The sequence below is a fragment of the Cebus imitator genome, unplaced genomic scaffold (assembly GCF_001604975.1).
Source record: "Cebus imitator isolate Cc_AM_T3 unplaced genomic scaffold, Cebus_imitator-1.0 Scaffold60, whole genome shotgun sequence".
Taxonomy (NCBI): Eukaryota; Metazoa; Chordata; class Mammalia; order Primates; family Cebidae; genus Cebus; species Cebus imitator.
The window spans coordinates 5,361,805-5,372,857 of NW_016107375.1; the positions used below are offsets into that span (position 1 = coordinate 5,361,805).

The 11,053-nt window shown below is 48.6% G+C and overlaps 1 pseudogene across 1 annotated transcript; it reads right to left on the bottom strand.

Annotated features, from left to right (window-relative positions):
- Positions 1–7,088: 7,088 nt before the first annotated feature.
- LOC108305144 lies at positions 7,089–9,568 on the bottom strand (annotated as a pseudogene). Its single transcript, XR_001825585.2, has one exon. The product of XR_001825585.2 is annotated as a trifunctional enzyme subunit alpha, mitochondrial-like (transcript).
- Between the last annotated feature and the right edge of the window lie 1,485 nt (positions 9,569–11,053).

Here is an 11,053-nt window from a genome sequence, read left to right on the forward strand (position 1 = left end):
AAGGGAAGGAAGGGAAGGTAGGAGACAAGGGAAGGAAGGGAAGGGAGGAGAAGGGAAGGAAGGGAAGGGAGGAGAGGGGAAGGAAGGGAAGGGGGAGAAGGGAAGGAAGGGAAGGGGGGAGAAGGGAAGGAAGGGAAGGGAGGAGAAGGGAAGGAAGGGAAGGGGGGAGAGGGGAAGGAAGCTAATACAGTTATCAAATGTGGCAGATTGTTTCATCATTGTGACGCCTCATCATTTCTTTTTTCTTTTTTCTTTGTTTTTTTTCTCTTTTGTTGCCCAGGCTGGAGTGCAATGGCGTGATTTCAGCTTACCGCAACCTCTGCCTGCTATGTTCAAGCTATTCTCCTGCCTCAGCCTCCAGAATAGCTGCGATTACAGGCATGCGACACCACGCTCAGCTAATTTTTTTTTTTTTTGCATATTTAGTAGGGATAAGGTATTTCCATGTTGGTCATGCTGGTTTCGAATTCCTGACCTCAGGTGATCTGCCCACCTCAGCCTCCCAAAGTGTTGGGATTACAAGTATGAGTCACCACGCCTGGCCATCCTGATTTCTTGTTAAATAATTTGATCACCCTTCCCATCCAGAGGCTGGGTATATTTCTCCACCCCCTTGAATATGGCCAGCCTTGAGACTTGTCTTGCCAATAGAATATGGTAGCATTGGCATTGAGTGGGTTCTGGAACCTAGGCCTGAAGAAGCCATGCAGCTTTTGCCTGGGCCCTCTTTGAATGCTACACTGAGACTGTCATATAAGGAAGCCGGTCTAGCCTCTTGGAGGATGAGAGATCACGTTGAGGGGAACCGAGGCACCCAGCCACCCGCCAGATGTGTGAGTGAGCCCGTCTTAGGCCTTCGGTCCTGGCCAGCCTCCCACTGGACACAGCTACATGAGTGAGCCTGGGCAAACCCAGCAGAAAACCCACCAGCTAACCCAGACAATCATGAGAAACAATTCATTATTATTGCTTTAGGCCACAGCATTTTAGGATGATTTCTTCCATAGCAAAAGATAACTGTTATTTTACACCAGTTACCACTGAGGGTAACCGGAGCTCAGTCCTGCAGGGGAACTCTGGGAGATCATGTAGACCAGGCCTCAGTGTTACCTCGATTAAGGGAAGGGAGAGCTGGGAGTACTCATTCACCACCTCCCCACCCATCATTGGCTGATGGCTGCTCCACAGGCATTAGCTCCAGCACTTCTGGTTTGCGCCACACACAGGCCAAGCCTGTTTCCCATGGCCAGCGAGCTGTGCATTGTCACAGTAAGCCGACTTCAGTGTGTGGCGGTGAATGCAAGGACTCCGGCCACAGCACTAACAGGGCCTGCCCCAGTGCATAACCCAGTCCTTTGCAGAACCTTCTTTTCCATTCGTTAAACTAGAGTCGGCTGGGTGCGGAGGCTCATGCCCGTAATCCCAGCACTTTGGAAGGCTGAGGCGGGTGGATCACCTGAGGTCAGGAGTTGGGGACCAGCCTGGCCAACAAGGTGAAACCCCATCTCTACTTTTGTATTTTGTAAAAATACAAAAATTAGCCAGGCGTGGTGGCAGGTGCCTGTAGTCCCAGCTACTCGGGAGGCTGAGACAGGAGAATTGCTTGAACCTGGGAGGCGGAGGTTGCAGTGAGCCAAGATCACACCACTGCACTCCAGCCTAGATGACAGAGCAAGACTCTGTCACAAAAAACAAACAAACAAAACAAAAACTAGAGTCAGTTCCCTCACTTGCCTCCTGGAACCCTGGCTGGTGAGTGTGTTTCTCCATTGCCGTCCTTCCTGGCTACCAGCTGACTTGGCCCCTCTCTATTCTGCAGCCCAAATTCTACAGTAGATTGACTTAGCCCACCTGAGCAGTGCTCTTCCAGCCAGGTGGTCACTAAGTGGCCCCCACATGGACTGCCTGCAGCTGGCACCTGGATGGGCCAAAATTCAGTTGCAACCAGGGTCATGGAGTATGTGCAGGCACCATGGCCGATCTGCCCAGTGAGGTGGGGGAGAGGCATTCATGTCTGGATTCCTGCCCCTGCCGCATCTCACTGTGGGTCTTTGCCTGTTGTTCCTCAGTTCAGATCCCCGGGGACATGGAGCTCTCCATCTGCAGTGGGGGTTCCTGGTACCCATAAGTACTTGCCCTTCCTTCAGGCTCCCCACAACACCCCCAACCCACTAATGCCACACAGAAGTGAGATGCATCCTGCCCCCAAACTGGAACCTGACACGCACTTTCCCACATACGCCACGCTCTAAATGGTGACCAAGCGCAGTTAACATTGCTTTGCTAATGATAAACTCCAGGAACGTTATGAGTTAAACAGGAATTTGTGGACTGGCCTGAAAAACCAACCACCATTTATAACTTGGTTTCTATGGGGAAATGCATTCTGACTTCCAAACAACTGGCTCACATAGAGATTTCTGGAATGCAGCCTGGTCGCCACATTGGGACTGTGGGTGGCTTCTCAGTATACCCAATTAACATGGTCATTGCAGGCAGTTAACGGTGGGCTTCCGCTCCAGGCTTGGCGAGCCCTGGAGAAAGGTGTGGGATATTCCAGGCAACCTCATGGAGTACTCTACTCCTTCCTTCTGGAAGTGACCTGGGAGCTGAGGGGGATACCAAAGGCCATCTAGCTCCCCAGGGTAACATTCATGACTGGCCCTACTTATGTGCTCCCAAGCTCAAGGAGCTCACTGTCTCACAGAGGTTATGGAGCCACCTGTCACTATCCAACCATTCTTTCTCTACTGGGCTGAAATCTGTGCTTCTCTTGCTCAACCATTAACTCATCTGTGAAGCCTTCAGCTACTGTAACAAACAAGCCGCACATGTTGCAAATTAGATCTCCTTATTAAATACCAGATATTCCTGGCTGGCAGGCAGGCAGCATTTCCCATCTGGTGAGTTAGGGTCCTCAACTCCTGCCAACCTGCCAACCTTCCCCCGGGCAGGTGGGAAGGAGAGCAGAGAGAAGGCATACCTGCTCCTCAACAGCCAACATAGCTTATCTTGGAAGTGACCCATCATTACTACTCAGTGTCATTGGCAAGAACCAGTCACATGGAAAAGTAATGATCATCACTCATATTTGCCAAGCACTTGGTGTGTGCCTGGCTTTGTCCTGAGAACCTGATGCTATTTATCAGCCCCTTTCATTCTAGGATTGAGTTCTATTGTCAGGCACTGTATTACACACAGGGATGTTGAGGCCCTGAGGTTAAGTGCCTCGCCCAAGGTCAGAACCAGAATGTGGAGGAACTGGGCTGCAAACACGCACTCCGGCTGCAGAGCTGGAGCATTCTGGAACAAACTGGCCTGCTTGGGACACGTAAGAGGTCTTCAGTCTTGTGCACTGTATTTATTGTAAAGATATACAGCCCCCGTCCATTCAAGAATAGGAGAAGAGGGGAGGGAGCTTAAAGACTACTGTCTTCTTCAGGGATGGGGAGGAAAGGAAAGGCTCCCCTGGAAATTAAGGGAGGCTGAACCCTAACTTGGATGATTGCCTGGGTGCCTTGCTTCCCAAGTGAGAAAGCGGCATTCATTGGGCCATGTGGGTTTAAGGGCTGTAGGCTCTCCTCATCCCCACCTGGGCACACCCCTGTCAGCCGCCTGTTGCTAGCAAGCAGCTGTGCCTTAGTGCCCCCCACCCCCGACTTCTGCTCTCTATAGCCAAGAGGCTCTGACACAGGAGAGGTGAGGCCGACCTGGGCCAAAGACTCCAATGGGCTTTTCGGCAGGGACCTGCATCAAATCCCCAACCTCTGGCCCCTTCCTCCTCCTCCTCCTCCTCCTGCTCCTCCTCCTCCTGCTCCTCAGCCACATCCCACAGCGTGGTCCAGACCTGAGGCCCCTCACCTACCCACAAAGCTCCCCCTTTCCAACCCGTGGCCCCTGGGTGGCTGAGAGACCAGGGCTGGGGAAGGAGACTGGAGGACTGTGAGCCCCACTATTAGGTTGGGGGACAGATGTGGGCTTAGGCTGAGACGGTGAAAGCAGACGGAGTAGGCAGGAAAGCGTTTAGGGGCCAGGCCCCAGAATTCTTTGTCACCTCCCCAAGGAGCTCTAAGCAACAGGCACCATGATCTGATTTAGAAAGATCAGGCTGGCAGCAGCTGAGAAAAGTGAGGCTCTGAGTTCTTCAGAGGCCACTGAGATATTAAAATATACATGATAGGATGATGTGAGATTGAAGCCTTCTTTTTATGTGTCCAGTGGCCCTATAGTGGCAACTTTGTCACATAGACCCAAGAAAGCTGTCTGGTCTCTAGCTCTGTAAAGGCTGCCGCTCCCGGCTATCACTTCGTGGACACTCTTTTGTTAGTCTGACTTCCAGCATCTTCCAGTTGCTCCCTTCCTTGGCTTACCACACCCTTAATTTCAGGGTGCCTGCACGAGCCCCTCATCCCCTGGACCAGTCCCCACCACCAGGCAGAGGAAGAGCTTTGGGCAACAAGTCTCTAATAGAAGTCGGGCCTAGGGTGAGCGGATGCCTGGAGGATGGGCAGCATGTCCCTGCTCAGTAAAGGAAAGCCATGAAGGAAGATGAAATCTCCTCAGCAATGGGAGCAGTGTGTGCTGAGTGACACAGATGAGGGGCACAGACAGAGTCCAAACAGGGAGAGGACAGAGTGTGCCAGGTGGCTGGGGACTCGGGGAGGAGGGTGACTTGAGCTTCAGCTCTGATTTGAAATGCAACAGGACTGCGCTCTCACCTCTGTCCCCATCTCCTTGCTGAGTCTCCTGGCTGAAAGATCCCAGCATCACCTTCCCCATGCTCTCAGAACTTCAAAGCAGGGACCCCCGCTGAAGGAGAGGCCCAGGCCCAGCCGTGCTATCCTCATTCAGGGCTCTGAGGTGGTATCTGGAGTCAGGGGATTTTTCATCAGCTTCTGCTCAGTAAGTAGCTCCCTGCTCTAACCTTTCCCTTTGAAATCTGCGTGTTATTCACTTTTTCACCTACTCCACACACACAGGCCTGGGCCCACCTGCACACCACCCACCCCCAAGCTCATACAGTCTTCGTGCCCCACCCCAGGGTGCTCGGACACAGATGTGCAATAGCCAGCCTCTCCGTCCAGAGCCTTCCTCCAGGGGCCTCTCTTCTCCCTGCCCACTTCAGGTCTCTTCACGAGGGCCTTTGGTTAGGTGACCATGGCAAGTCACCTGACCTTTCAGGACCTACATTTCCTCATCCAGGGAATGGGATCATCATACCGACAGCTCAGATTGTTGTGAGAGGCACAGTGCCCAGCCAATGCCAGGACCAATGCCAGGACCTCCTGGGAGAGTGCACCCACTCCCTTTATCCTAAGGGACACACCCAGACATGAGCTCCTGAATCCCTACCCTTGAAAGGATTCAAATCTCTAGTGTCTTCTTTCAAGGTAAAGTCATGGCAGGGTTTGTCCTGATAAAAATGATCTGGATTCCAGAAGGCATTGGTGGGAGCATGGGAGGGCACACAGCCCTTCACAGAGCTTTAGAGCAAGCCAGGTTTCCAGGTAAGGCCACCTGCTCCATCGTGTCTGTAATCTACTCCCACCTGTGCAGGAAGAGTTCTCATTTTCCCATCTGATTTTCTTTGGAGTTTATTTCTTGCTATTAGTTCTCTGCCTGTTCTGGATCCTGCGGTTTACTCCTGTGCTCTGTGTGCACCCCCAATCCCATTCTATGGAGTTAGTTCAAGGGTGGGGGGAATTTCATCACTTCTATCTCATACCCCCAGGCTCCTGGGGATGCTGATCGCAGCCTCCTGGCATTGCATGGTGTCAGATTTTTGCTAACCTGGTGCCCCCACTGCTCCTACTCTCAAAACCCTTTGCTGCCCATAGCACAAAAACACCCAGAAATTCCTGTGTGTAGTATTCCCTAGCCATAGAAAATGGATATCACATAAAAACACTTTACAGTGTGGATATATGTTCACTGCATGTTGCTAAGTGAAAGGGCAGGTTACAAAGCAGTGCATTTAGGTGATCCAAGTTTTATTTTGTAAATATACATATAGGCTGGGCATGGTGACTCACACTTGTAATTCCAGCACTTTGCGAGGGCAAAATGGGCAGATCACCTGAGGTCAGGAGTTTGAGACCAGCCTGGCCAACATGGCCAAACCCCGTCTTTTCTAAAAATACAAAAATCAGCTGGGCATGGTGGCATGCACCTGCAGTCCCAACTCGGGAGGCTGAGACATGAGAATTGCTTGAACCTGGGAGGCAGAGATTGCAGTGAGCCAAGATCATGCCACTGTACTCCAGCCTGGGTGACAGAGCAAGACTCTGCCTAAAATATATATATACATATATATATGCATGTATATGTTTAAAACTAAGAGGCTACCACACCATAGTGCTCATAGGGTGGAGTAATTACAGAAAAGTTTTGATTCTCTTTTTCTTGCATTTTAGCTTTTAAAAATACATTTTATACAGGTATTTATTATCAGATTAAAAATGATTTGTAGGCACCCAAAACCTTAATTTTACCATGTTCACTTCTCTGCCCCCTAGAAAACCCCAAAGGCTCCTTTTAGCGCACATAACAAAGTCAGTGCGAGAAGCATCTGGGTTAGTGTTTTTAACTATTTGGGAGCCGCAGACCTTTAAAGAATCTGATTAAAATTGTGGGCCTCTCTCCAGAAAAACACACATAGATTCAAAACGTATATGATTTGACAGGAGGTTCTTAAACTCCCATGAAATCTGTCCATGAACTTCAGGTTAAAAGATTCTGATCCAAGTAAATCCCCAGGTTTTATGGATGAGGAAGCAGGCCAGGAAAAAGAAACCAACTCACCAAAGTTTCCAGCAGGCTAGTAGCATTTAGATTTTTTTTTTTTTTTTTTTTTTACAGAGTTTGGTTTTTATTGTTATGTGTTTGGTTGGGTGCAGAATTTGCCCTCACCACCCCTGACCACCCTGGCCTCCTGGGAGGCACAGGCACAGAGATGGCTCCAGATGGCTCTTGGCTGCCACTCTAGGCCACCACTCTAGGCCTCGGGACTTACACAATGAGCACAGTGAGTTCCACCTTCCAATAGGAAGTACAAACTCTGATTCACAGACTTCACCAGGAGGGAGAGGTGGTCTTGGCTGAAGGCACTTTAGTTGGGAAGCACACCCAGTGCCGGGGTTTGTCTTCCTTCTCGTGACCCTGATAAATCCAGACGCCACTCTGTTGGAGAGGCAGCATTGCCTGGCAGCTGGGGTTAGTGCACTGAGTGAGTGAGGCGTGAGACCTGCTTACTGCTAGAACTTCTTGTTAGGGCTGTTAGCACGGTCAGCTAGCAGCTGGCAGGGCATGAACTGTTTTCCATAGGCAGCCTCATACTTCTTGAGCCGGTCCACTAGCTTCTGGGCGCCATACAGATCCACAAAGCGGAAAGGTCCTCCGAGACAGGGCGGGAAGCCGAGCCCAAAGACGGCTCCGATGTCTCCATCTGCAGGTGTGGCCAAGATCCCCTCCTGGAGGCACATGACTGCCTCATTCACAAATCTTGTCACCAGGCGGAACTGGATGTCTTCGTCTAAGGAGACTTCAGACTTTGGAGGTATCTTCAGACTCGCTAAAATACTAACCATGTCAGAATTCAAATTCTTACTCTTCACACACTCCTGCTAGATGTAAAAGCCCTTCCCAGACTTTCGACCTAGGAAGACCTTGGAGACCATCTGTGTCAGCAGTTCTGGGTTTCCACCTCCAAACCGCTCCCCAAAGGCTTTGCCCAGATCTTCTGCCACACGTTTTGCTACATCCACGCCAACTTCATCCACCAGTGTCGCGGCACCCACAGGAAAGCCAAAGCTTGTGGTCAGGAAATTCAGCTTCTTTGGGTCAACTCCTTCCTGGAGGATTCGGATGACTTCAGACATTATGGGTGCAAGACACGTGGTGGTATAGAAGCCAGGTCCATCCTTAACCACAATGATGACCTTGCCCTGCTTGAGACTGACTGCTACTGCTGAAGCACTGGTGTCTTTGGAAGTTTTTTCGGTTGTGATCATTTCCAGCAGCTGCATCTTGTCCACGGGAGAGAAGTAGTGCATGCCAATCACCTTCTCAGGTCTTTTGCTGACAGCAGCGATTTCACTGACTGGGAGAGCAGATGTGTTACTGGCAAAAACACAGTGACCTGGAATCACCGGTTCTATTTCCTTTTGCACTCTGTGCTTAAGACTAAGATCCTCAAACACAGCTTCAATCACCATGTCGGCCTTTTCAAAACCTTGGTAATCAAGCTGCCCAGTCAAGTTGCTGAAGATGGAATCCCTTCCAAATGATGTTAGAGCTTTCCTCTTCACTTTATCATTCAATCCTTTGAACACTTGTTGCTGTCCTTGGCCTAGCCCAGTGAGTGTGGCATCTTAAAGTATAGTCTTTAGCCCTTTATGCACAGAGACTTGGGCGATGCCTGCTCCCATCAGCCCTGCACCAAGAATAGCCAGATGCTTAATATCCTTCTGTGGAGCTCCAAATTTATTCTTCTTGCACAGGACCTGACCATGGTCAGGTCAAATCAAAGTCCCATCATGGCCTTTGATTTTTTGGTCATTGCAAGCTCTCCAAATTTCTGAGATTCAGAGAGATAATCAGCATCACTCCCTTGCTCAATTCCAGTCTTCACCACATCAGTTATTTTCAGAGGTGCAAGATAAAGGCCTTTAGTCTGCTTTCGCACTTTTTCTTCCACTTTTTTGTAAACCTGTGTTGCCTGACAAATGGAATAGTCATGGCATACGCTGTCAATTTTCTCACCAATCCCTTGTCTCTCTTTGGAGAGATCTTATCAGCTAGTCCTTTGGCGAAAGTAATTGCAACTTCTTCTAGGTATTCGATTGTCCCTTCCTCTGGAGGTTTTAGTCCTGGTCCCAGGGGTTCCACCAATTGGTCAACCAGTCCCATTTTCTTTGCCCTGTCTGCACGAATGTATCTACCAGTCAGCATCATGTCAAAAGCAGCAGACACACCCACCATTTTGGGTAGCCTTTGCGTGCCCCCTGCTCCTGGTAAGATCCCCAGCAAGACTTCAGGGGTACCTGGTACTGTTTTTCTGCCTTTTGTTGCTATTCTGTATTGGCAGGAAACAGCAAGCTCAGGTCCTCCTCCCAGGCAGGATCCGCTGATGGCAGCCACAACAGGCTTTGTGGACTTTTCAAGTTTCTCAAGTGTTCTCTGTGCTTCTTGTGAGATCTGTGTTACTTCTTGAGGGGTCTTACAAGTAGCTAACATGTTGATGTCAGCACCTGCAATAAAGCAGCCTGGCTTTGATGAGATAAGGACGGCACTTCTGATTTGATCGCTAGCCCAGATTTCATTCATAACTTCTATGACCTCTGAATGCAGTTCTTTACTCAGTGTATTTACCTTTGAATTGGGAATAACTGCCACATCCCCTTTGACTCCATAGTTAATATGCGTTCTGGTCAGCAAAGCAGAAGACTCTGTAAAATTGCAGCATATATAACCTTGGGAGTGGAGGATCCTGAAGGCAGAGAAGTGGCTGAGGATGCCAATCACCCGGCAGGCCACCATATTGAGCTGAAGAGGACTACAGTGGAGAGCCCTTCTCGCATTTAGATTCTTTTAAGGCCTTCTAGAGTTTGGCTCCCACCAAATCCACTTCCCACTACTACCCTACACAGACAAAGGGTCTCCATCTTCCCCAGGCTTTCCTCCAGCATTGCTCCTCATCCCTCTGCTAAATGCCCTTTCTTCACCCCTCTACCTTTCCCTATCTAATCCTCCTCATCAGGATCAAGACTGGCCTCAGCTGCATATAACTGAATCCCTCCTCCCCCAGTAAAAGTGGCTCAAACATCCACGGATATATTCTATAATACCTGGGTAGAGTAAGTCCAGGGGTGAGCAATCCGGGGCTGGTGTGGAAACTCCATAAAATTTTCAGGAACCCAGGCTGCTTCTGTCTTTTTGCTCTGGCATCCTCATACACCCACCCCACACCCAAGTATGCCTTGCAGACCAAGATGTCTACCAGGAAGCAAAAAGAAGGACAGAGAGAAGAGCAATGAACACACATCTCCCCTGTGAGTCACTTCTTTTGAAGGAGACCTCCCTGAAGTCACAAACACCACCTCTGCTGCATCTCATCCACAGAACCCAGGCTCGTGTCTACATCTAACTGCAAGGGAGGCTGGGAAGCTCTTCTCCACTGAGCACAGGGTTCTGTTACTAGGGAAGAAGAGTGCAATGGGTATTGGCTAGGCAACCTTCAGCCTCCACTAAGCCATCTCTAAAGCTGTGTTCAAATCCCACTTCATTTATAAAGCCTTGCCTGCTCATTCCCAACTGCTAGTAATCTTAGTTTCCAGTGAAATCTTCTAATTTGTGTCTAAGCCCTTTACTTTCAATTTCCCATACCCAGCTATTACTTAAATATTTTATTTCCATTTAAGTGGCATTCTCCTACAACATATCAAAGTTTGTATAATGCAGCTAAAGTAATGCTTTGAGGGAAATTTATAACACTAAATTATAACACTAAATTATAACACTAAATGTTTTATTAGAAAAAAAGAAAAATCTCAAATTAGCAGTATAAGCTTCCACCTTAATGAGCTAGAAAAAGAAAAGTAAATTAACCCAAAGCAAGCAGGAGAGACATAAAGAACAGAAAAACAACAAAGTCAATGGAACCAAAGCTGGTTCTTTGAAAAAATCAATAGAACTTATAAACCTCTAGCCGGACATACTAGAAAAGAGAGAGAAGACACAACTTACCAAGATGAGAACTGAAAGAGGAGACAGCACTACAGACTTCACAGACATTAAGAAGATAATAAGGGGAATATAAGTAACTTCTTACACAAACTACCAAATTTACTCAAAAAGAAGCGGGTAACCTAAATAGTCATATATCCATTAAATAAATTGAATCAATGATTTAATACATTTTGATAAAGATAACTTCAGGGCTTCCCATTCTATCAAACATTTAAGGAAAAACGAATACGAATTCTACATAATATCTTCCAAAAATAAGAGGAAGAAATACTCTCCAATTCATTTTACGAGGCCAGAATTACCCTAA